General features: G+C 47.2%; 1 pseudogene; it reads right to left on the reverse strand.

Moving 5' to 3' along the window:
• Positions 1-17,934: 17,934 nt before the first annotated feature.
• Positions 17,935-18,053, reverse strand: LOC134947092 (5S ribosomal RNA; annotated as a pseudogene).
• Positions 18,054-27,974: the final 9,921 nt, after the last annotated feature.

The following is a 27,974-nucleotide window of genomic DNA, read 5'->3' on the forward strand; positions in this document are numbered from 1 at the left end:
ACTGTCTGATGAAACTTGTCACCAGATCTTGTCTCAGACTCTTTGTGCTTTTATAAATGATTTGGGGATTTTTGCCAATATATGGTGCCAAATGTAAAAGAGTGAGAGTTTCAAAAAGTGAGAGATTTGGTAAGGTTTTGCAGTATTTTTTAAACTGACAATCATTTACACAGCAAGATCAACCTGGTTTTGCAGTGTAAACTACTGCCACTTTAAAAAAACCTAAAAAACCTTACCAAAGCTCTCACTTTCTGAAACTCTCACTCTATTACATTTGGCCCAAGGTTGGAAAGTTTTATCTAAATGTAAAATGTTCCAGTGTGTTTTAAGTATTGTTTCAAATGCATGATGACTATTAAATTGTGATTTGCTCTCATCCATTACCAGATTTTCATTCAAACCAGCTAGATATGGCAGAGTATCTCGCAGATAATTTTATAGAGTGTACCTAGTTTTATTTTTACTTAGCAATTTAGATTTGCGTTTGTTCATGCCTCTCTCAAATCTAAATTGCTTTTTTGATATTAAACCTGCCCCACCTGCAGTGTAGCGTGATTTTACCAAGTTGCAGAGCTACTTGCACTTTTTTGCTTCACTCCCACCTCAGAATCAGCCCCTTATGCCAATGCTCACTACACTCTGTACTTTGGCATCAGATCAAAATAATTTGTAATTAAAGCTTCAATAGAAACGTAATCATAATCTCCACTGGCTGGAAACGTTGCTTATGGAAACATCGCTTCCATGCAGGGCCGGCGCTAGGGTGTTCGGCGCCCCCCTCCAAACTATAAATTTGCGCTCTCCCATACTTTACAAAGGGACAGCGCACATAATACCCCCTGTAGTAGTGACGCTTACACACGTAACTGGTATGGGTCGGTGGGTCGACACAACTTAATTCGACAGTCATTAGGACGACTTAGTCGACCTAGTCCATGTCGACCTAATGACCCTGTTGACCTAGTGACCCTGTCGACCTAATTCATGTCGACCAATAGTGATCGACCTATGGACTGTCGACCTAAGTGGTGTCGACCTAATGACCGTATCCCCACGTAACACCCCCTGTAGTAGTGACACTTACATACGTAACACCCCCTGTACCAGTGCCGCTTAGATAGGTAACGCCCCCTGTACCAATGCTGCTTACACACGTAATGCCCCTGTAGTAATGCCGCTTACACACGTAATGTCCCCTGTACCAGTGCTGCTTACACATGTAACCCCCTTTAGCACTGCCGCTTACACAGGTAACGCCCCCTGTAGCAGTGCCACTTACACACGTAACGCCTCCTGTACCTGTGCCGCTTACACACATAACGCCCCCTGTACCAGTGCCGCTTACACATGTAACGCCCCCTGTACCAGTGCCACTTAGATAGGTAATGCCCCATGTACCAGTGCTGCTTACACACGTAACGCTGCCTGTAGCAGTGCCACTTACACATGTAACGCCCTCTGTACCAGTGCCGCTTACACACGTAATGTCCCCTGTACCTGTGCTGCTTACACACATAACGCCCCCTGTACCAGTGCCGCTTACACATGTAACGCCCCCTGTACCAGTGCCGCTTAGACACGTAACGCGCCCCCCCCGTACCAGTGCAGCTTACACATGTAACGCCCCCTGTACCAGTGCCACTTATACACTTAATGCCCCCTGTACCAGTGTCGCTTAAACACGTAATGCCCCCTGTACCAGTGCCACTTAGATAGGTAACGCCCCCTGTAGCAGTGCCGCTTACACACGTAACACCCCCTGTACCAGTGCCGCTTACACACGTAACGCCCCCTGTACCAGTGATGCTTACACAAGTAACGCCTCCTGTACCAGTGCCGCTTACACATGTAAGCCCCTGTACCAGTACGGCTTACACACGTAATGCCCCCTGTACCAATGGACACATAAGGCCCCCTGTACCAGTGCGGCTTACACACGTAACGCCCCCTGTACCAGTGGACACGTAACACCCCCTGTACCAGTGACACTTACAACATTACGCTGCAGTCACACATACAAACACACCACATATACATATACAATATAATACATACACACATACTGTACATACATTACACACATACACAGTCACACATATATATAGTATACACAGATACTGTATACACATACACACACACACACTCACTCTCTTTCCAGAAACTTACCTAAGGAAGCCTGGCAGCTGGCTGGCCAGAGCTGTAGTAGCTCGTCCTCCTGCTGCAGCCTGGTCCCATCTAGCTCCGACCCTTTTGGATCCCATACGGCCACTTCATTGTCACACAGGGTAGGGGAGGGGGAGAGGAGGCTTCTTGTGCTGCCAGCGCCGAGAGGGAGAGGAGGGGGCTTTGTGCTGCCGGTGCCGCTGCATGTCATAGAGTGTGACAGCAGCAGCCAGCAGCAGTAGCAGGGTCATCAGCAGCAGCTCAGCACAGGGATGCCGAGCAGGAAGAGACACCTCTCCCACCTGGCGCCTACTTGCACTGCATCCCTTTGCTGAGCGGCTAACGCCGGGCCTGCTTCCATGGATAACATTGCTGCACAGATTGTGTTTATTAGTTTTTCTGGTAGGCTGACCCTACCTGGGACACTCATGAATTACACAGGTTCTGTGGCTGGCTGAAAGAAAGGAGACTAAAAGCCTGCATTTCACCTGGTTTTAAGCAGCCACAGAACCTGTGTAATTCATGAGTGTCCCAGGTTAAAGGAATAATATGGTCAGCCTATTTCTGGTGATCAGGGCCGGTTCTAGACCTTGTTTCCTTTGGCGCACCCCGTTCCTGACAGGCAAAACAGGGTTAGTGTGCGCCGTAGGCGGGTGGCAAAAAATAGGGGCATGGCTTCTTAGGGAAGGGGCGTGGTCACAGGTATGCCCCCTGTAGCTGTGCCCCCTGTAATTTTGCACCCTGTAGCTGTGCCCCCATTAGTTTTGACCCCTGTATCTGTGCCCTCAGTAGCTGTGCCCCCAGTATTTTTGGCCCCAGTAGTTGTACCCGCAGTAGTGTGCCCTCAGTAATTTTGCCCCAGTACTGTGCCCCCTGTAGCTGAGCCCCTAGTAGTGCTGCTTACACACAAAAAATACTCACCATCCCCACTCCTGCTTCCCGACCGCTGCTGCCCTCCATCTTCGGCTGCCGGCGCCGCTCCTTGGATCTATGGGAGAGACGTCATGACATCTCTCCCATAGCACCGCACAGACACTAGAGGTAAATTATGACCTATAGCTTCTACGGCCGCTCCCACAATGCCTTGCAGTGCGTGATGACATCAGGCATACCGCACGGCACCATTAGAGGCTCTTGCCGCGGCGTCGCCCTCGGGCCAGCGGCGCCCCGGGCAAAAAGCCTGCTTGCCTGTGGCAAGAGCTGCTACTGCTGGTGATAAGTAGAGTGATTGCTCAGGACTGCAGTTGATGACCCTTTTCAGGGCTGCATTAAACTCATAAGAAAGCTGTTCCCAAACATTAATATATACATGTTGCTGTGCCACTTTTCAAACATAAAAATATAAAAATCTTTTGCTATAGAGCCAAAAGACAAAATATTCTGTATATTCACTTAAACTATCTTGGGTACTATATAAAGGAAAGAAAAATATGTAAATTTAAACGTTTGAAGTGACACATTTAAAAAGTGTATCCAATTTGTTCTACAGCAGTGTTTTATTTGCCTGACAATACTGAGTGTGTGCAAGTAAAAGCAAGGGAATTTCAGGTGCATTAGGAAAACAAATGAACTTGGCAGTTTAATGCATGCATCATTAACTGCTCACCTGGGGTATACAATGCTAAAGCTCGTCCTAAATAGATTTCCCACCCTCTCCTTTGTGCTTCTTAGAGAAATGTGCAGTTTTCTTCCTTGGAGTCAGTATTAATATAATGTATGGTTCACAAGGTTCATACAATGAAGTTAAAATTATTGTTATTGACTAAGAATTCAAATGAACTGCAGAAATGTGATTTGACGTTAAAGACAAAGTTACCAAATGCAATTATTTAAATTAGAGTGAGAGGAAGTGAATGATAACAAAAGGAAAAAGAACTATAGAGCCATTACCTCTCATCAGAGGCATTGCTGCAACTTTTAGCCTGGGGGAAAGTCCAGAGGTTTTTGGTAAAATAACTATCTATTAATAAAAAATAAATAAAAAATAATAAAAAAATTAGGCCCGATGCTGATTATCCTAAAAATACTTTATTATTATACATTTTACACTGCAAAATAATAAAAATAAATAATGCAAAAAATAATATGTACTGTATAAAGATTTTTTTTGCAAAAATTCACATCAAGCTAAAGATTATGTACAGTTATAAACAATCCAAAATTTGCTGAATTTTTCAATAAGAAAGTTGTGCGTGATACAAAACAGTGGCACAACTGGTATAGGATGTTTGTTCCCAGCGTCAGGCAATTGCTGAAGGCTATTTACACCTATAAGAACACTATGGAAAAATTCACAGTTCTGGTAGTATAAACAAAAAATTAAATCTCTGCCTTCCATGCAAAATATCGCAAGTAGGTATCAATAAAACATAAATATTTATTAAGAACTAAGTGATTTGAATTAATAAAAATAAACTAGTCATATTAACAATGACCATCACTATAGAATAAAGTCTATCACAATGGTGTAAACATTTACAATATGATATTTTGCAAATAATCTTATCAGCAAAACAGGAATGTGCGTGTACAGTTGAATTATATAGGTAGCAATACAATAACAGCACAATGGACTTCCCGTTCCAGCATGGGAGAGTGAGCAGCTTCTCCCCGCGGCTCTGTTCCCCACACTGACCCACGAGTCTATCCACTCTGTCAGCCTCACGCACACATCATTCCCGCTCCCCCCGCCGCCCTGACGCGGCGATGGACAAATTTGTAGCGGTATAGACTCCGCTTAAATAGCCCTCTGCACCGCAGCAGCAGTGCCAGGAGAAGCGACGGGGAGATTACAATATGGCGCCGGGCACGGACAACGCCCAGGGGCGCCAGCCGCAAAGAAGCCGATTTCAGACTCTGATCGTTCTCCTACCAGGGATAACACAAAAGCAGGTATCTCTTCACTATCCTATGAAGATTTAGTATCAGCAATACAAACTACCATATCTCCGTTACTTCAGAAAGCAGTCACGGATATCACTGTGCAGATCAGTCACCTCTCTAACAGGGTGCAAGTAGCAGAGGCACATATAGGTGACAATATGGATAATATACAAGCTTTACAGGAGTCTGTGCATACATTGGAGCTTAATAACAAACGTTTATCTGAGAAAATAGACACGATTGAAAATAGAACAAGAAGAAATAATTTAAAGGCTTTCTGGGCTGCCAGAGACTATAAAGGGACAACAGCTAGATCATTTTGTATATAACACGCTACCTAAGCTGCTGCACATTGAATCAGCTTGCGCAGACATAGTGATAGAAAGAGTTCATAGAATTGGTAACCTGACATCACAATCACCACAGAAACCAAGAGTAGTGTTATTTAAAACTTTGAACTTTTTACAAAAACAAGCCATTTGGTCTGCCTCCAGAAAAATTACCTTTCAGTGGGAAGGCTGCCCCTTACGCATATTTCAAGATTTCTTGGTTGAACTTTCCAGGGCTAGACGTTCTTTTTCTACAGTGTGCACCATTTTGATACAAGCAAACCGTAAATTCTATATGATGTTTCCTGCATGACTCTGGATTTTCACAGACTCTGGATTTCGTGACTTTTACTACTGCTGCTCATGCTGAGGCCTACGTGAAAGAAGAGGCTGCTGGATGTGGTTCTGAGGACATCACTGACTCTTCCCCTGGATGATCGTTATCCTCCCCCTCTCTCAATGATGTGATATATCAAGGAGTGGTTTGCTATGTCTTGCTGCTGCAGATCTTTTTCCTATTTCTCTATTTTTCTATGATGTCTATTTCTATTTGGTAAAAGATGGCTGTCTTGCTAAATTGCTGTGTTAGAGAGCACTATTGCTAATGTATTCACAGTTGTATTTTTTGATCTACAATGGAGAATGTTTTGGGTGCTATATTTTTTGTTTTTTATGTTTATCAGACTATAAATAGTCGTGGGTTCTGACAAACATGTCACTATTCCTATTGTGGTGGATCGGGGTGGGGTATTGGAGCCTTGCCGGTTTGTTATGGTTGCTTGGGTTTCTGTATTCTGTCTGCTGTTTGCACTCTGGATAGTGCAGATATCAGACTATAACTGGAAGTTTTTGCTTAACTATGGGGGTCATTCCGAGTTGTTCGCTCGCAAGGCGATTTTAGCAGAGTTACACACGCTAAGCCTCCGCCTACTGGGAGTGAATCTTAGCTTCTTAAAATTGCGAACGATGTATTCGCAATATTGCGATTACAAACTACTTAGCAGTTTCAGAGTAGCTTCAGACTTACTCGGCATCTGCGGTCAGTTCAGTGCTTGTCGTTCCTGGTTTGACGTCACAAACACACCCAGCGTTCGCCCAGACACTCCCCCGTTTCTCCAGCCACTCCCGCGTTTTTTCCGGAAACGGTAGCGTTTTTATCCACACGCCCATAAAACGCCGTGTTTCCGCCCAGTAACACCCATTTCCTGTCAATCACATTACGATCGCCGGAGCGAAGAAAAAGCCGAGAGTAAAAAAACTATCTTCATAGCAAAATTACTTGGCGCAGTCGCAGTGCGAACATTGCGCATGCGTACTAAGCAGAAAAACGCTGCGATGCGAAGAAAATTACCGAGCGAATGACTCGGAATGACCCCCTATGTCTTATCTGCTCATTCTATGTCTGTATGTATGTCTTTGTCTTTTCCCTCCCTCATGTTTCATCCCCTTCCCATTTCCTGCTTTAAGTGCCTTGTATCCCGCAATTATGTATCATCTCTTATGATATTCCAATCTCGCTTAGAATAGGTTCCCTCAATGTTAGGGGTATCCACAGACCAGCAAAACGTAGGAAGTTAATAACATATCTTAACAAGCAACATGTGGACATCATTTGTTTACAAGAAACGCACTTGATGCCAAATGAAGTACAAAAGTTACAAATTATGAATTGGTGCCTCCTGGGTTCTGCTTCTATAAATACAAAATCTTGTCGAGTGGCAATATTGTCAAAAAATTATTTGAATGTTTAGGTGTCTTCACTGGATACTGATTCCCAAGGTAGATATGTGATTGTAGGCATGACTGTTGGCAGCCGTGCATTTACCATATGCAATGTATATGCACCTACTCAGTATAAGAAGTCTTTTTTTATTGCGTTAATGACAAAACTGCATATGTATTATCCCGCCTCATTAATCATTTGTGGTGACCTTAACTTAATAACGTCTCAGTTCATGGACAGATCTCCTGCACCGAAACATGTTATACCTTTACCTAAAATAGGTGTGTCCTATCTTGCTAAATCTTTTAATTTGGTAGATACATGGCGGGCTCTCAATCCTACTGTAAAAGAGTATATCTGCTTATCGTTAACACATAATACGTGGTCTAGAATAGATTACATTCTCATTCCAGAGCCTTTTTTTCCTTCTACTGTTTCAGCTACCATTGACCTACCGGTGTTATCTGATCATGGACTGATATGTGTTATTCTGGATTTTAGGAGATCTAGTAATATCAAGCCCCAGTGGAAATTTCCCTCACATTTATCCCAGTCACCAACTTTACGTGATAAACTTTTGTCAGTGTGGAATGATTATAGCTCCTCGAATACAGCTGTTGCTGTTTCTAACTATCCCATTTATTGGCAGGCTGCAAAAGCGGTCCTTAGGGGTGAATTGATGTCGTATGTCTCACATGCCAAAAAACAACAAAAACATACTTACCTGGAATTGCAGAGTCAGTTATCAGATACATTTCAACTGTATAAATGATCCCCTTCAACTGAAACTAAACTTAATTATCAAAAGGCCAAATTGCTTTACAATGAATTTCTTCAGTTAAATGGAGATAAATATCTGTTTAACGTCCATTCCAAGTTTTACAAATTTGGAAACAAGGTGGGCAAGTTGCTCACTGGTCTCCTGCTGGGCCCTAGGCAGCAAACTACTGTACACCCTCTTTTAGCACCAAATGGACACCTGATGAATACTGATGCTCAAATTGTGGATATTATGAGAGATTTTTATGAAAACCTATACTCTCCTCCAATGGGTAACCCGACTGATTCATCTCATTCTGACACTCCTGCTTTATCTCCTCCCCAACCCCTGTCTTACTGGGATTCATTATCTTTGCCTCAAGTGCCTAAATTACTGGCTCGTCACTTGATTGAACCCATTGCACCTAAGGAGGTAACCTGGGCTATAGGGAAATTAGCATTGTCTAAAGCGCCAGGTCCAGATGGATTTTCTAACTAATTTTATAAATTGATGGCCCCCCAAATTGTTCAACCACTGACTGCCGGTTTTAATTCTATTATAAATCAGGGCTCCCTCCCTTTGTATTTTTCAGATGCTATAATAAAGGTTTTGCCAAAGCCTGGACGAAACCTTGCCCAGCCAGGCTCCTATAGGCCGATCTCTCTTCTCAATATTGATTACAAAATATTTACGAAGATATTGGCAGAGAGATTGAAGCCTATTTTACCTTTGATTATTAATAAAGATCAAACAGGTTTCATCTCCGGGAGACATTCTGTAGTCAATGTTCGTCGGGTATTAGCAGCTATACAGCATGTTAACTCGGCCTCTTCTCTTTCTAATTCCTCCTCTAATGTGGTGCTCACATTAGATGCAGAAAAGGCTTTTGATTTAGTCTTATGGCCTCATCTATAGCAAACTTTAAAATTTTGGTTTCCCTCATTCTTTCATAAATATACTCCGTACATTGGGGGTAATTCCAAGTTGATCACAGCAGGAATTTTGTTAGCAGTTGGGCAAAACCATTTGTACTGCAGGGGAGGCAGATTTAACATGTGCAGAGAGAGTTAGATTTGGGTGTGGTGTGTTCAATCTGCAATCTAAATTGCAGTGTAAAAATAAAGCAGCCAGTATTTACCCTGCACAGAAAAATATAACCCACCTAAATCTAACTCTTTCTGCACATGTTAAATCTGCCTCCCCTGCAGTGCACATGGTTTTGCCCAACTGCTAACAAAATTCCTGCTGCGATCAACTTGGAATTACCCCCATTGTACTCTTCCCCCAAATCACAGATAGCTTGTAATGGTATTCTCTCTTCCCCTTTCTTTCTGGGTAGAGGAACACACCAAGGTTGCCCGCTCTCACCCCTCCTTTTTGCAATCGCCATTGAGCCTCTTGCTGTTGCAGTATGTACCTCTCCTATCATTCAAGGGATTACTATTAATTCTGAGGAATTAAAAATTGCCCTATTTGCAGACGATACTCTTATATTTCTCTCTAACCCTACTCATTCATTACCTGCTCTACTGAGACTTATTGAATCATTCGGGTTGCTCTCGGGGTACAAGGTTAATCTAACAAAATCAGAGATACTACTTCTTGGAAATACTGCTTCTGATTTTCTGGAGAATCTCCATATACCACTTACTGTAGCATCTTCCTCCTTTAAATATTTAGGTGTCCAGATATGCTCTAATTTGTCACGCCTTTATGCATCGAATTTCTCAACGGTGATAACAAAAATAGCCACTAAATTAGAAGCATGGTCAGAACTTCCTGTATCTTTACTGGGAAGGATTGCAATTATCCAGTCAATTATATTCCCGAAAATCTTGTATTTTAAGCAGATGCTGCCTATTGCCCTGCAGAGGACAGATATAGCTAGATTGGATACTTTGTTTTCAAAATTTATTTGGCATAATAAACGGCCAAGGATTGCCAGGGCTAAAATGAAAACCCCTAAAAAGATGGGTGGATTGGGTTGTCCAAATTTGATGACTTACTCGTCATCCATTTTTTTTAGGTACATTAGTGACTGGATGTTAAGTAAGGCTATACACACTGACTCTGACCTTGAGCAAGCTATTTTTCATCCATTCGCCCCTGGGGCATTGCTTCAAACTACCCAGTCTAACATTCCAACTCGGATAAAAACGCACATCTTGTTTAGAGATACATATTCCTCATGGCTCTATATTAATAAACAATGTAACAGGAATCCTCACTTATCTCATTATATACCACTCTGGGGCAATCCCTCTTTTACTCCATCACTAACAATTTCTCTCTTTTGTCTTTGGAAAAGTAAGGGATTGGATTCTTCACACAAGGTTTTTGATCCGGGAGGGATTATATTTGACTTTCATGTTCTTGCCCGTCAATATCAACTACCCCATACACATAGATTTATGTACTTTCAAATGAGACACTACCTGACCACTATTAAAGCACCTAGCATACCTAACATTTCATCGTCTATCACTTTATCACATGTCACCTCTATTGATAACCTGCTGCTTTATTTGCAGAATAAGAAATACAAACTTAAGATGTTATACTCGCTACTGAAGTAACTGCTGATTTTCTACATTGCATGTGGGATTGTTTCAAATGAAGGCGGTTTTGGTGTAAAGTAACTTCTTTTCTTAACTCTGTTTTTCACACCCAATTACAGCCTGACCCTTTAGCTTGTATGGGTTTAAATTTTCATTCCTGGTCGCTACTGTCTGTCAAGAATCATGTATTTTCCCTCTTCATTACGATCTTAATGGTTGCTAGGAAATGTATTTTGATACACTGGACTAAAAAGTCAGCTCCGCAATTGATGGAAGTAAAGCAAAAACTAGATAAGCTGAAGGCTGCATAAACCTGAGGCCATATAAGAGCCCAATTTTTTGTGATTGGTTGTTTGTGACTAAGCAGTTGCTAGGCAGATCAGTGTTTTCGTGGGTATTTTTCCTATAGGATTATAGGGCTGTCCATCAAGGGTTTAGGGGTTGGTCTTGGAATAATACATAAACCATGGTCATGTGCCTCAGACTTCCTCTTGCCATTTTGGAATGGTCCAGGAAGGCTGAGTACTGCTTAATTCACCTAGAGCCTGTGTAATTGTGTTATTCCATTCGTTTAGTGCTTGTTTTTCATTTATCTGCCCTCCTCTCCTCTCCTCTCCTCTTGTTTCCACTTGCCAGATAGCTTTCTAGGCTATTACTACCCTTTGCACTCCCAGTTTCATTTGCTTTAACCCCCCCTTCCACATGCCACGTCCCTGCAAGTCCGCTCCCCACTCCCATCGCCTTTTAGAGGCCGCAGTCGCCCTGTGCTCCCGTTCGCGGAGCGCTACTTCACCCGCCCTGCTTCCCACATCTGAACGGCCGCGGCGGGGTCAGGCCTCTGCGGCCCATGCTGCTGCGGGTGCTGTTCGCCCGGCCGGCGGGCGCACTGCCCTGGCCGTGGCGGGTTGTGGCTCAGCCGGGTCGCGGGAGGCGTCCCCGGCTGCTGGAGCTCCCCCGGCGGCTCTCTCACCCGACGCGGCGGCTTCCGGCGCGTCCCCCGTCTCCCTCCTGCTGGCAGCTCCGGCCAGCGGCGCTGGCGCCCACGTGGTGCCTGGCGCCCGGGGCCGGGGAGGGGGGGCGGCAGTTGCCTTAGGTCTCTGCTGCAGTGGGACAGCAGAGGCTTCCTGTGCCCCCATTTATACCTTGTTCTCGGGGTTCACCCCCGGCGGCCGTGGGGCTGCGGGCGGCTCGGGTCTTCGGCCCGGCGCTCTCCGTCCGCTTCCCCTGCATACTCCCCATTTCATGCCCGGCTATATGCACGCTGGCTGCCTGACGGCCCGGGATGGGCTGCGGGGGGAGGGGGGGCAGGTGCCGGGCTTGATGATGCGGCTGCAGCGGTTCCAATGTGCCCCAAGCTGCTGCGGCGCGGTGTGCTGGCAGCCTGTTCCCACATGTTGGGGGAGGGTTTTTTGGGGTGGGTGCCCGCCGATGGCCGCAGGTGCGAGGGCGGCTCCCTTTATGGGGGTCCCCGACCGCGGTGCTCGGCGCGTGACCCTGCTGGGGGCAACCCCCCACTTTGCATACGGGCCTTTCGGTCTTCCACCCTCCCCATTTCCCGGCTTGCGGGTGCCCCGTGTGGGCGGGTGGGCACGGTGCAGGGGTGGCGGCCTGGTCCTATATTTTCCCGGGCGACGGGCAGTCGCCCTCCCCCGGGCGTCCGGCCTGCGACATTGGGATACCCCGTGGGGCATGGCTCCCTTCTGACGCTATTTCCTCCCTACCATGCGGGGTCCCCGTCGCTTCGGCCCGCTTCCCTGCTTCCCCCTCCCGCCGTGCCTCCTGTTTCGTGGTCGAAGCGCGGGCGCTTCTTGCACTTGTTGTCCCCTCTGTTTTGTCTTTGCAGGTGTCGATGGGTCCGGGGGAGTCAGGGTTTCGGCGTGGAGGAACCGGACGCCGAGGAGGGATGCGGCTACAGTGGCAGAGGAGGACGCACCGCCGTGGTCGGTGTCGGGGGAGGCAGCTGATGGTGTTCCAGGTTCTTCAGGAGACGGTGAGCATGCTGTTGTTTTTTCCTTATTGTTACAGTATTCCTTTTAACCGCTGTAGTGTTACGCTGGTTCTCGTTGGCGCCCGCGCTAGTTGGCTAGGCTCATTGCGCGGCGCGTGGCGTTAGGCATCTCGCACTGGAAGGGCGCCGGCGGCTACTTTTCCCTCCGCCCCCCCTGCGGTTTGCGGGGAAGGCGGACAGGAGGGGGCCTTGGGGGGGGGGGGGCTTTCCGTACTTTCATCTGTGGTTCCGGTTTTTGGATTTTCGGATTGATGCACCGGGTCGCGACCTGCCGAATATCCCCGCATGGTGCAGGGGGTGGTAACGGCATTTTCTTGGGGCCGGACCACACAGTGGGGTCCCAGACCGCAGGCCCCTCGCGGTTGGCATTTTTGTTTTGCGCTCCTTGGTAGGTGGGGGGGTTTCGCTTATGGCAGGGGCTAGTACACCGTAGGTCCACTCACGTTTCGTCCCTCCTGCGTATTTGCGAGGCCTGTCTCCCGTCCAGTTACGGTGCCCCAGCCACGAGCGGGTAACCTTGCCCGTGGTGGCGCGCCGGTGTTGTAAGTTCTTTCACGCTTTCCCGCATCAGGTCCGGCGGAGGGTGGTCGCTGAACCGGCTTGGGGCTCGTGTGGGCCCTATGCCATTTTTTCCTCTCTTCCCGATTTGTGCAGCTTCCCTGTAGGGTGGGTGCCCAAGGAACCCGGGCTAGTGCTGCCTTATCCTACAATTGTCGTATCTTCATGGGGTTTTTCTTTTCATGCTCCATTTCCTAGACCGCACGCGGGGTGAGTATTAGTCTTTTATGGACTCTGCGTTTTGTTTCGTGAATATGGGCCGGGTACCTTCTTTTTGGCTAACTTGTACATTGGGTTGGGCTTTCGCCGCTTCCCCTGCGTCCCTATCACCCGCAATTTTTCGGGCCTCGACTAGGGGCCTGTTTTCTGCTGACAGGTGGGCTCCTCTGAGTTTTTTTTTCGGTCTCATGTGCCTTTTTGGGAAATTCTGCTCTTTCTGGCATTGGCGCGTATTGTCCGCATCCGGCCCCTTCGGTGTTTCTCGCTACAGGGACTATTTTCTCTTCAGGGGTCTGGGAGGCATTTTGTTTTTTGCAACTATCCTTCTGTAGGTTGCCAGGTCTTTGTTCGGGGCCCGGGGTGTTCCCGTTGCCACGGTATGCGGCAAGGGCCCTACCGGTTGCCTGAGGTTGCAGGGGTGGGCGCTGGGTACAATTGCGGGTTGTTGTCACATCCCCACTGACAAGGTACCGACACTTTTTGGGTTTTTGTTCATGACTGCTGGGGATAACACGAAGTTCGGCTTAAGCGGGTGCAGTTGTTGTTAACTCCTCCCCTTTTGCAAGCAGGGTTATCCCTATGGGTGGCATAGTTTGCAAGAATCCTAAGGGCCCCTGCGGGGTCGACTAGGTAGCGTACCGCAATTTCCCTTCCCGCGGGATCAGTGATGTTTGGTGGTTTTGGTCTTCATTCCTATAGTTTTTATGGGGAGGTTGTTGTGGCCTCCTCCTACTTGTTCCCTACGATCCCCCCAGGCTTTGCGGCTGTTGCGACATCTGCGTGGCTGCTGGCGGTGCAGTTTTACCATCCCGCTCCGGAGTCGGAATGGGTTGGCGGATGCTTTGTTTCTTTGCAGTTTGATGAGTGCCGCGAGTGGGTTCCGGGGGTGGCGTCATACGGTTTTCTCATGCCCGTCTGCTGTCGGGTGGATTGTCCAGGCGGGTTGGCTACTCGGACTAGGCATGCGTTGGCTCCTTCCTCGTTTGGGGCGTCTGCTGCGTCCTGGTTTTTTTTTTCAGTAGGTTGGATACAGCGGATGTGTCCCTGGTAGACGGTTTGATGGTTTTCCGGTTTGTTATTTGGGATGGCGGTCCTAGGCGGCCATGTATCCTGCCTTTGTGGGCATTGCCTTCCGTTCTAGGCTGCGCGGGCTGGAGGACCCCGCTTGGTCTTTCGTTAGCACTTTAGGGTTGGGGCTAGGCGCCCCGCGCCTGCGGATACACGTAGGCCTGCTACGTGGCAAATTTTGGCGAGGTTGCTGGGTGTGCTGCCTCCTGTCGCCGAGTTGGTGTGGGAGGTGGCCCCTGTTTAGATTAGCCTTTGCTTTGGCTTTCTTCTGGGTTTTGCGGGTAAGCGAGGGGTGACGAGCAGCAGGCATTTCGGGATGCCGGGACCTTTCTCTGTAACGCGGGTTGCAGGGTGGTCGGTTGCTCTGCAGGATGGTGTGATCCAACTCAGATCAAGCAGCTGGGGGTCGCTGGGTGTCCTTGGAAGCCCAGGAGGTGGTGGGTGTCTGCCCGCTGCGCCTGGCGCATGAGTATAGATGGGCCTCCGGGGGGGGGCGACCAGTTGCTGATACAGGCGCTCACTGGTCCTCTCACTAAGGTACAGTGTTGCTGCTGTGTTTGGGTTCGGTACCCATTCCTTGCGGAATGGGGCGGCTGACCATGCGGCAGCCACAGGGTCCGCCACGGCAGCTGTTCAGGAGCTGGCCCGTTGGCGGTATACTTCTTGGGTCCTATTCCTTACGGATGGGGGAGGCTGCCATGCGGCAGCCACAAGGGCCTCCACAGCAACTATTCAGGAGCTGGGCCATTGGGGGTATACTTCTTAGGTCCTATTCCTTGCGGGTTGGGGTGGCTACCATGCGGCAGCCACAGGGTCCTCCTCGGCTGCTGTTCAGGAGCTTGCCCGTTGGCGGTATACTTCTTAGGTCCTATTCCTTGCGGATGGGGGAGGCTGCCATGCGGCAGCCACAGGGGCCTCCACAGCAGCTATTCAGGGGCTGGGCCGTTGGAGATGTACGTCTTAGGGCCTATTCCTTGTGGATTGGGGTGGCTACCTTGCGGCAGCCACGGGGTCCTCCTCTGCAGCTGTTAAGGAGCAGGGCTGTTGGGGGTATGCTTATTATAGGTCCTATCCCTGGCGGACTGGGGAGGCTGACCATGCGGCAGCCACAGGGTCCTCCACGGCAGCGGTTCAGGAGCAGGGTCGCTGGGGGTATGCTCTTTGCAGGTCATGTTCCTGGCAGATTTGGGAGGCTACCATGCGGCAGCCACAGGGTCCCCCTCGGCAGCGGTTCCGGTGCTGGGCCGTTGGAGGTATACTTTTTAGGTCCTGTTCCTTGCGGATTGGGGAGTCTGCCATGCGGCAACCACAGGGTCCTCCACAGCGGTTGTTCAGGAGCTGGGGCGTTGGAGGTTTACTCCTTATAGGTCCTATTCCTTGCGGATTGGGGTGGCTGCTGTGCGGCAGTCACAGGGTCCCCCACGGCAGCGGTCCAGGAGCTGGGGCGTTGGGGGTATACTTCTTAGGTCCTATTCCTTGCGGATGGGGGTGGCTACCATGCAGCAGCCACAGGGTCCTCCGCGGCAGCTATTCAGGAGGTGGTCCGCTGGAGGTATATATGTTTTTTAGGTCCATTCCTTGCGGATGGGGGTGGCTGCCGTGCGGCAGCCATAGGGTCCCCCTCGGCAGCTATTCAAAGGGTGGTCCGTTGGAGGTATACTTCTTAGGTCCTATTCCATATGGATGGGGGTGGCTACCATGCGGAAGCCACAGGTTCCTCCACGGCGGCTATTCAGGAGGTGGGCCGTTGGAGGTATACTTTTTAGGTCCTAGTCCTTGCGGATGGGGGTGGCTACCGTGCGGCAGCCACAGGGTCCTCCACGGCAGCTATTCAGGAGGTGCTCCGTGGAGGGATGCTAACTATAAGCCTTCTTCATATGGATGATGTTTAGTTGCGCCTGTTGCGCTAACCCAAAAACTTGTTTACCCGTCGGTTTTTGAACGGGTAGCGTTCAGGAATCGAGGGTGTGAAGTGAATTTTTAAATTTTCCTCCGAGGGGGCCTAATTACAATTGGCTCATCAAAGGTCCACGGGAGGTTTTTTGAGTTTTCTCCTTCACTTGGGTTAATTCTGTTATCTGTCACTTGGTTTTCCTATGTGATGTATGTCAGTGTGATGATTTTAGGGTGTTTTTCTTTTGCAGCCGTCGATGGTTTGAACAGGAATGGCTGGTTTGGCCACTATTACATTTTTGGGCGGCAGGGCATTACTTGGCGCATAGGACAGCTGATGTTTTGGGTTATGGCTTTAGGTGGTCAGGCATCCTCTGCTTGTACTGCGTCAGCCGCAGTTTCGACAAGGGGGAAGGCGTTCGTCTTCTCCGGCTGGAGTTTTGCAGGTTTTGTCTTACCTGGGGTTTTGGTCCTGTCAGTTAGGTTTCTTCTTTTCCTGGTTTTTATTGGTTTGGATGGCGGGGCGGTTTGTTAAACCTTTGTGGCGGGAAGTCGCTACCAACCAGCGGTCAGATGGGCATAAGTGGTCATTGTGGGGCACCCTCTTTAGAAGGACGGCAGGTGTGTCCTTACCTTGCGGTTGGACATTTAGACGTTCCCCTGCGGGAACCGAACGTTTGCCAGAGAAAAGAGTGGTGAGTCCTGCTCAATGCGGGTTATGCAGGGAGGAGGCGGGGTTTGGGTACTCCCCTCCTTGGTGGTTGGATTTCATCCAAGGGACTGGAGCTGGTGTCTGGTAGCGACTTGTCCTTTGCCATCCTCCAATATAAAATCAATTCAATTACAATTATAGTTTAAAGAACAGGTCAGCGATCAATAAATATCGTCTAACCTTTAACTACAGCTAACCGTGTCCGTGTCGTTATTTTAGTGTGTCGTTATTTTAGTGATAAGCTAGTTTAAAGAAGTGTTTATGTCAATCGCAATAAAATTATGGGCGCCTTAGATAAGCTGAAGGCTGCATAAGCCTGAGGCCATATAAGAGCCCAATTTTTTGTGATTGGTTGTTTGTGACTAAGCAGTTGCTAGGCAGATCAGTGTTTTCGTGGGTATTTTTCCTATAGGATTATAGGGCTGTCCATCAAGGGTTTAGGGGTTGGTCTTGGAATAATATATAAGCCATGGTCATGTGCCAAAAAGGAGAGAAAAAAAGAAAGACTCTGTGTTGGGGCACGCTTAAGAAATATAACTTAACTTTTAATTAGAATGTATATAATTTAGATACACAAACAAACACACATATAATGCTTGATAAGAAGGTTTGTAAATAATTTTAAACCTTCATCTACTTGTATTTTTGAATCTGAGAAGAGATTCTCTTTTTAACAATAAGAAAAAATAAATAGGAGTATCAAGTCTCCAATTTCAACAAATATTTTTGCGGTGACAGTGACACCCACGATGAAAATATCAGAAATTCAATTTCGACATAACAGGAAAAAGGTTTCCGACATACGACATATAGGCATTCGATATGGCAATCTAGATTAAGAATTATCATCCAATAACCATTGCCTATTATGATATTATAACCTGGTATCTGACAATCTGCTAGTGCTAAGTTGCTAATCAACATGTACAGTGAAAGAAAACATATCTAAATTGATCTAGAATCAAATGAACGAATGAAAAAAGAGAGATTGTAGGTGTGAAGTTGGTAAGGGTCAAAGGTTGCTCCAACACTTCTGCTTTTCACATGGAGACAGAGGTATTTACTACTGCACCTAATATTCCCTAGCAGTCTCCCATCTAGGTACTGATCAGGCTCCTCACTGCTTAGCTTCCAAGATCTGGCGAGATTGGGCGTAGCCAGTGAGATATGGCAGTAATATCACATAGATTGTGAATGAGAGGGTGTCTGGTTATTGGCACATACCAGAAAGGTACTTCTACTATCCATCCAAGTGTACAGTCTCTCTGTTACTACTGCATTGCAGGGAAATTATATGACCGGCATCAGGATGAGAGAGTACTGAAAAAAGCAAGATACAGGAAACGTATAGGTTCAGGGCCCGTCTTCTAATGTCCACCTCCTATGACGATATGGCGGACAGTGGATGAGAGAGGTGGGTTACCAGGACCTATTGAAAATTAGTGTGAAATTACACAGGTATCTTAAAGTTACCTATAAGGGTGAAGTGACCTAATTTTAAAATTTGATTTAGATTACGCCCCTCAAGGGTACAAATTTAGAAAACAGAAAAAAGAACCTCTATTAGAAGTACTGCGTAGTTATATGTGATCAGAAATTTTTGTGCATCAGAATATTATGGTTTGTAGATAAGTTAACCATCTATACAGCAAAGTAAAAAATAAGAACATAAACATAAGAATAAAGAGTAATCACTGAGCATGTTAAATATTAACACATTGTAGTTTAGTGATAAAGTTGCAGATTTTTACAAATATCAGATATTTTGATAATCAAGAAAATAATTTCCTCCAATATACGATACCAGGGGATGAGTGGGCTGAACCGTGCACTGTTCAGCACCACAGAACACAGACGGCCGTTTCACCTGAAGGTGGCTAGTTCACGGTCATGGTCATGGTCATGTGCCTCAGACTTCCTCTTGCCATTTTGGAATGCCCTCCCGCCTGCCCTGAATATATTTTTTCCTGCATCTTGTCTTTCTCGGTGGGCTCTTGACAGCAAGATTGGCGGGAAGTCGCTACCAACCAGCGCTCAGATGGGCATAAGTGGTCATTGTGGGGCACCCTCTTTAGAAGGACGGCAGGTGTGTCCTTACCTTGCGGTTGGACATTTAGACGTTCCCCTGCGGGAACCGAACGTTTGCCAGAGAAAAGAGTGGTGAGTCCTGCACAATGCGGGTTATGCAGGGAGGAGGCGGGGTTTGGGTACTCCCCTCCTTGGTGGTTGGATTTCATCCAAGGGACTGGAGCTGGTGTCTGGTAGCGACTTGTCCTTTGCCATCCTCCAATATAAAATCAATTCAATTACAATTATAGTTTAAAGAACAGGTCAGCGATAAATATCGTCTGACCTTTAACTACAGCTAACCGTGTCCGTTTCGTTATTTTAGTGTGTCGTTATTTTAGTGATAAACTAGCTTAAAGAAGTGTTTATGTCAATTGTAATAAAATTATGGGCGCCTTATTGCAGATTTTGTACTTTGATAGAAAATATGCATGGTTAGATATGCATTCAGGCAGACAAATTCTTACAAAAATGGTCATTGTTTATTGATGTACTTGATACTAACACACAATCGCACATATTAGCGTTATAAATTGTCAATAACTGTTCCTACTCCTGGTCGTTTACTGATGTTGCCGGATTCCTTCTTTAACATACGTGGTAAAATATAGCTCATTGAATTTATCATGTACAAGCAGATTAGTCATTCATCAATTTCTAATACTGCACTTATTCCCTACCCTTTTTCCCTCCCATTGTCTTGTCTTGTCTTTGTTTGTCTTGTTATGCCTTGTTACGAATTGTTTAGAGGTTTTTTCTTCTTCCTTAGTTGTATGTATTCATGTTCATACCAAAGTGTCCCATATGATATACAAATGTTCCTATCAACTCCACTGAAATATTACCGGAATTTTTTTTTTCCCGCAATGTCTTCTTATTCCTTAACAGTGTTGAGTTTATTCTTATTACTCTCGGACGCTTTCTTCCCTTCGGATCCATTACATACGGTTCATGTTTCGTTATTGTATGGTTACATTTGTTGCATTTAATGTATGTGTTCTTTATCTGAAAATTTGAATAAATATATTAAAACAAAAAACAAAAACAACAACACAATGGATCTGACTCCACGAAGTGCGCTATGCAGCTGCAAGTGCTATTTTCTCTGTAATGCAACTGCAGATATCAGCAAGTTAAGCTACTGCCCAGAAATGAAAAGAGACACCCACCAGAGCTACCGCAACTCATACGCAGCCTTTACACAGGAAAGAGGAACATAGGGGTTGGACCCAGCAGAAGTCACACAGGTGACATATTTTTGTATGTTAAGGGGGTTACTGACGGGGGAGATGTGTGTTGAGCGATCTTCACACAGACCACTCAGCACACATCTCTCCCCCAGCTCAGCACAGCGCGATGTGCTGAGCGAGGGGAGACGATGACGGGGGGACCGCTCACTTCACACAGCAATGAAGTGAGCGACCCTCTAGATTGAGCCTGCATGCAGGCTCAATCTAGCACCGCCAATAGCGATGCACGGGGTCGCACATCGCTATCGCTGGGGGGCATACACACGGCAGATCCGTGCTTAAAATCTAAGCAATCTAGTCAGATTGCTTAGATTTTAAACACGGATCTCTTTGTGTGTACCCCCCTTCAGAACTCACAGCTGACATCAGATCCAGGGCTGGTGCTAGGGTGTTCGGCGCCCTCCTGCAAACTATAAATTTGCACCCTCCCACACTTTATAAAGGGACAGCGTGCGCTGGGAAAAGGGGTGTGGTCTCACAAGAAATGGGCGTGTCCACACAAAGTACCCTCATTTCAATTAACGCCACACAGTAGCACAATCGTATTCACATTACACAGCAAGTAGTAGTGCCGCTTATACACATAATGCCCATAGATAGTAGTAGCGCCCTGTATACATAATGGCCATAGTAGCAGCTCCCCTTATACATAATGCCCATAGTAGTAGCGCCACTTATACGTAACACAGATAGTATTAGCGCCCCTTTTATGTAATGCCCATTGTAGTAGTGCCTCTTATGCGTAATGTCCATAGTAGTAGCACCGTTTAAACATAATGCCCACAGTAGTAGCACCGCTTATACATAATGCACATAGTAGCAGCACCGCTTTTACGTAATGCCCATAGTAGTACCGCTTTTACATAATGCCCATAGTAGCAGTGCTGCTTTTACATAATGTCCATAGTAGTAGTGCCGCTTTTACGTAATGCGCATAGTAGCAGTGACGCTTTTATGTAATGCCCATAGCAGTAGTGCCGCTTATACATAATGCCCATAGTAGCAGTGACACTTTTATGTAATGCCCATAGCAGTAGTGCCGCTGATACATAATGCCCATAGTGGTAGTGACGCTTATATGTAATGCCCATAGTGGTAGTGACGCTTATATGTAATACCCACAGAAATGGCACTTATACAAACAACCCCCCCACACACACACCCATATACACACACACACACACACACACACACACACACTCTCTCCCTCTCCCTTCACTTACCTAACAGTCTGGCTGGCCATAGTAGCAGCAGCAGCCTGGTCCCATGTAGCTTCGCCCCCCATTCCCGTGTAGCCACGCCCCCTTTGGCCCGGACCAACCCGACCAACCCCGCTGTCACAGGTTAGGGGGAGAGGAGGCTCCAAGCTGCCGGTGCTGCTGCCATATAGTGTGACAGGCAAAGCAGCCAGCAGCAGCAGCAGCAGGGCAGGACAGGCTGGCGCAGCAGCGGGGATGCAGAGCAGAGACAGCGCCTCTCCTGGCCTGGCGCCTACCTGCTATGCATCCCTTGCTGAGCAGGTAGCGCCGGGCCTGATCAGATCCACACCCTAAAAACAGCAATGACATGCCTGCAATTTTACAACCACTCCCTGGCAACTTCCTGTTAATATCTTTGCGAAGTAATCCTCATTGCATGCGGGTTCGCAGCACATGCACAGTCTTCTGATAATCTCTCAATTTCATGGAACATCGGCTTTGCATAATTCTCTGAATCAGGCCCTACTGTATATTAGTATATTACAGATTTTAGGGCCTAATTCAGACCTGATCGTAGCAGCAAATTTGTTAGCTAATGGGCAAAACCATGGGGGGGTCATTCCGAGTTGATCGCTTGCTACCAATTTTCCCAGCGCAGTGATCAGTTAAAAGAACGGCAATGCGCATGCGCGTCATACGGGTACAATGAGGATCGATGATGGGTGATGGATTTAGCGAAGAATCCATTCGCACAACCGACCTCAAGGAGATTGATAAGAAGAGGGCGTTTATGGGTGTCAGCTAACCATTTTCAGGGAGTGGTAGGGAAAACACAGGCATAACCAGGCGTTTGCAGGGCGGGTATCTGACGTCAATTCCGGAACCTCCGTCACTAGGATCATCGCACAGGATAAGTAACTTCAGGGCTGGTCTTGTTTTGCACAAAATGTTTTTGTACCGCTCTGCAAAAATACACTCCCCTGTGGGTGGCGACTATGCGTTTGCACGGCTGCAAAAAGTAGCTTGCGAGTGATCAACTCGGAATGAGAGCCCATGTGCACTGCAGGGGAGGCAGATATAACATGTGCAGAGACAGTTAGATTTGGGTGGGGTGTGTTCAAACTGAAATCTAAATAGCAGTGTAAAAATATAGCAGCCAGTATGTACCCTGCACAGAAACAATATAACCCACCCAAATCTAACTCTTTCTGCATATGTTATATCTGCCCCACCTGCAGTGCACATGGGGGGTGATTCCGAGTTGATCGTAGCCCTGCAAAATTTGACCATAGACCATAGACATGCGGGGGAACGCCAAGCACAGGGCTATCCTGCCCCGCATGTCAGTGCCTGCCTTCCCCCCCCCCCCTTCCCTGCAGAAGTGCAAAAACATCGCACAGCAGCGATGCTTTTGCACTTTAGGAGTGGCTCACGGCCAGCGCAGCTTTAGCGTGTTGGCCAGGAGCTACTTGTCGCTCCCCAGCCCGCAGCGGCTGCGTTACATCACACAGCTGCTGCGGCCATCCCCCTGCACGGTCCACGCCCACGAATGGCGGAAAAGTGCTGCCATTCCGCCCTCCTCGCCTAGCGACCGCCTCTGCCTGTTAATCAGGCAGAGGCGATCATAGTGCAGCGATGGCCTTCAGCCATCTGGCATGCGCCGGCACACTGCGGCACCGGCGCATGCACAGTTCTGACCCGTTTGCACCGCTGCGATAAACTGCGGAGTGTGATCAGGTCAGAATAACCCCCATGGTTTTGCCCATTAGCTAACAAATTTGCTGCTGCGATCAGGTCTGAATTAAACCCTTAGCATACCTATAGAGGGGGATTCAATCAGCTATTTGGAGTTCACATGTCTGCACTGCCATCGACGGGAAAGTAGAACACTACCTGCAGCGGGTGAGAACTAAATCTTTGATTAGGGGTGAACATAACGTCCCCACTCCACTCAATTTACAGCTGTGGACTTTATGCTTTAGGAAAAAAAATCCTTCCCACTGATTCTGGATTTACCAGCTTTATACTAGTGATGTGCACTGGAAATTTTTCGGGTTTTGTGTTTTGGTTTTGGATTCAGTTCCACGGCCGTGTTTTGGATTCAGACACGTTTTGGCAAAACATCCCAGAAAATTTTTTGTCGGATTCGGGTGTGTTTTGGATTCGGGTGTTTTTTTTTCAAAAAACCCTTAAAAACAGCTTAAATCATAGAATTTGGGGGTCATTTTGATCCCATAGTATTATTAACCTCAATAACCATAATTTCCACTCATTTCCAGTCTATTCTGAACACCTCACACCTCACAATATTATTTTTAGTCCTAAAATTTGCACCGAGGTCGCTGGATGACTAAGCTAAGCGACCCAAGTGGCCGGCACAAACACCTGGCCCATCTAGGAGTGGCACTGCAGTGTCAGACTGGATGGCACTAAAAAAAAATTGTCCCCAAACAGCACATGATGCAAAGAAAAAAATAGGTGCACCAAGGTCGCTGGATGGATAAGCTAAGCGACCCAAGTGGCCGACACAAACACCTGGCCCATCTAGGAGTGGCACTGCAGTGTCAGACAGGATGGCACTTATAAAAATAGTCCCCAAGCAGCACATGATGCAAAGATAAATTTAAGAAAAAAGAGGTGCAAGATGGAATTGTCCTTGGGCCCTCCCACCCACCCTTATGTTGTATAAACAGGGCATGCACACTTTAACAAACCCATCATTTCAGCGACAGGGTCTGCCACACGACTGTGACTGAAATGACTGGTTGGTTTGGGCCCCCACCAAAAAAGAAGCAATCAATCTCTCCTTGCACAAACTGGCTCTACAGAGGCAAGATGTCCACCTCCTCCTCTTCGTCCGATTGCTCACCCCTTTCACTGTGTACATCCCCCTCCTCACAGATTATTAATTCGTCCCCACTGGAATCCACCATCTCCGGTCCCTGTGTACTTTCTGGAGGCAATTGCTGGTGAATGTCTCCACGGAGGAATTGATTAATTTTGATGAACATCATCTTCTCCACATTTTCTGGAAGTAACCTCGTACGCCAATTGCTGACAAGGTGAGCGGCTGCACTAAACACTCTTTCGGAATACACACTGGAGGGGGGGCAACTTAGGTAAAATAAAGCCAGTTTGTGCAAGGGCCTCCAAATTGCCTCTTTTTCCTGCCAGTATACGTACGGACTGTCTGACATGCCTACTTGGATGCGGTCACTCATATAATCCTCCACCATTCTTTCAATGGTGACAGAATCATATGCAGTGACAGTAGACGACATGTCAGTAATCGTTGGCAGGTCCTTCAGTCCGGACCAGATGTCAGCACTCGCTTCAGACTGCCCTGCATCACCGCCAGCGGGTGGGCTCGGAATTCTTAGCCTTTTCCTCGCAGCCCCAGTTGCGGGAGAATGTGAAGGAGGAGCTGTTGACGGGTCAGGTTCCGCTTGACTTGACAAGTGTCTCACCAGCAGGTCTTTGCACCTCTGCAGACTTGTGTCTGCCGGAAAGAGAGATACAACGTAGGCTTTAAACCTAGGATTGAGCACGGTGGCCAAAATGTAGTGCTCTGATTTCAACAGATTGACCACCCGTGAATCCTTGTTAAGCGAATTAAGGGCTCCATCCACAAGTCCCACATGCCTAGTGGAATCGCTCTGTTTTAGCTCCTCCTTCAATCTCTCCAGCTGCTTCTGCAAAAGCCAGATGAGGGGAATGACCTGATTCAGGCTGGCAGTGTCTGAATTGACTTCATGTGTCGCAAGTTCAAAGGGTTGCAGAACCTTGCACAACGTTGAAATCATTCTCCACTGCGCTTGAGTCAGGTGCATTCCCCCTCCTTTGCCTATATCGTAGGCAGATGTATAGGCTTGAATGGCCTTTTGCTGCTCCTCCATCCTCTGAAGCATATAGAGGGTTGAATTCCACCTCGTTACCACCTCTTGCTTCAGATGATGGCGGGGCAGGTTCAGGAGTGTTTGTTGGTGCTCCAGCCTTCGGCAAGCGGTGGCTGAATGCCGAAAGTGGCCCGCAATTCTTCGGGCCACCGACAGCATCTCTTGCGTTTTTATAAAAATTCTGCACCACCAAATTCAATGTATGTGCAAAACATGGGAAGTGCTGGATTTTCCAAGATGTAATGCACACACAATATTGGTGGCGTTGTCCGATGTCACAAATCCCCAGGAGAGTCCAATTGGGGTAAGCCATTCTGCCATGATGTTCCTCAGTTTCCGTAAGAGGTTGTCAGCTGTGTGCCTCTTATGGAAAGCGGTGATACAAAGCGTAGCCTGCCTAGGAACGAGTTGGCATTTGCGAGATGCTGCTACTGGTGCCGCCGCTGCTGTTCTTGCAGCGGGAGGCAATACATCTACCCAGTGGGCTGTCACAGTCATATAGTCCTGAGTCTGCCCTGCTCCCCTTGTCCACATGTCCATGGTTAAGTGGACTTTGGGTACAACTGCATTTTTTAGGACACTGGTGACTCTTTTTCTGAGGTCTGTGTACATTCTCGGTATCGCCTGCCTAGAGAAATGGAACTTTTGGTACCGGGGACACAGTACCTCAATCAATTCTCTAATTCCCTGTGAATTAACGGTGGATACCGGACACACGTTTAACACCACCGCAGCTGCCAAGACCTGAGTTATCCGCTTTGCAGCAGGATAACTGCTGTGATATTTCATCTTCCTCGCAAAGGACTGTTGGACAGTCAATTGCTTACTGGAAGTAGTACAAGTGGTCTTCCGACTTCTCCTGTGGGATGACGATCGACACCCAGCAGCAACAACAGCAGCGCCAGCAGCAGTAGGTGTTACACTCAAGGATCCATCGGAGGAATCCCAGGCAGGAGAGGACTCGTCAGACTTGCCAGTGACATGGCCTGCAGGACTATTGGCGTTCCTGACTAAGGAGGAAATTGACACTGAGGGAGTTGGTGGTTTGGTTTGCAGGAGCTTGGTTACAAGAGGAAGGGATTTAGTTGTCAGTGGACTGCTTCCGCTGTCACCCAAGTTTTTGAACTTGTCTGATGAATGTGCTCCAGGTGACGTATAAGGGAGGATGTTCCTAGGTGGTTAATGTCCTTACCTCTACTTATTACAACTTGACAAAGGCAACACACGGCTTGACACCTGTTGTCCGCATTTCTGTTAAAATAATTCCACACCGAAGAGGTGGTTTTTTTTGTAATTTGACCAGGCATGTCAATGGCCATATTCGTCCCGCGGACAACAGGTGTCTTCCCGGGTGCCTGACTTAAACAAACCAACTCACCATCAGAATCATCCTTGTCAATTTCCTCCTCAGCGCCATCAACACCCATATCCTCATCCTGGTGTACTTCAACAGTGACATCTTCAATTTGACTATCAGGAACTGGACTGTGGGTGCTCCTTCCAGCACTTGCAGGGGGCGTGCAAATGGTAGAAGGCACCACCTCTTCCCGTCCAGTGTTGGGAAGGTCAGGCATCGCAACCGACATAATTGGACTCTCCTTGGGGATTTGTGATTTAGAAGAACATACAGTTCTTTGCTGTGCTTTTGCCAGCTTAAGTCTTTTCATTTTTCTAGCGGGAGGATGAGTGCTTCTATCCTCATGTGAAGCTGAACCACTAGCCATGAACATAGGCCAGGGCCTCAGCCGTTCCTTGCCACTCCGTGTCGTAAATGGCATATTGGCAAGTTTACGCTTCTCATCAGACGATTTTAATTTAGATTTTTGGGTCATTTTACTGAACTTTTGTTTTTTGGATTTTACATGATCTCTACTATGACATTAGGCATCGGCCTTGGCAGACGACGTTGATGGCATTTCATCGTTTCGGCCATGACTAGTGGCAGCAGCTTCAGCATGAGGTAGAAGTGTATCTTGAACTTTCCCTATTTTACCCTCCACATTTTTGTTCTCCATTTTTTAATGTGTGGAATTATATGCCAGTAATATATCAATAGCAATGTCCTAGTGTACCGTACTGCTATATATATATACTGGTGGTCAGCAAAATTCTGCACTGTCCTCCTACTATATACTGCGCACAACTACAATGCAGCACAGGTATGGATGGATAGTATACTTGACGACACAGAGGTAGAGCAATGGACTACTGTACCGTACTGCTATATATATACTGGTAGTAAGCAAAATTCTGCACTGTCCTCCTACTATATACTGCGCACAACAACAATGCAGCACAGGTATGGATGGATAGTATACTTGACGACACAGAGGTAGATCAATGGACTACTGTACCGTACTGCTATATATATACTGGTGGTCAGCAAAATTCTGCACTGTCCTCCTACTATATACTGCGCACAACTACAATGCAGCACAGGTATGGATGGATAGTATACTTGACGACACAGAGGTAGAGCAATGGACTACTGTACCATACTGCTATATATATACTGGTGGTCAGCAAAATTCTGCACTGTCCTCCTACTATATACTGCGCACAACTACAATGCAGCACAGGTATGGATGAATAGTATACTTGATGACACAGAGGTAGATCAATGGACTACTGTACCGTACTGCTATATATATACTGGTGGTCAGCAAAATTCTGCACTGTCCTCCTACT

Source organism: Pseudophryne corroboree, chromosome 7 (assembly GCF_028390025.1).
Source record: "Pseudophryne corroboree isolate aPseCor3 chromosome 7, aPseCor3.hap2, whole genome shotgun sequence".
NCBI lineage: Eukaryota > Metazoa > Chordata > Amphibia > Anura > Myobatrachidae > Pseudophryne > Pseudophryne corroboree.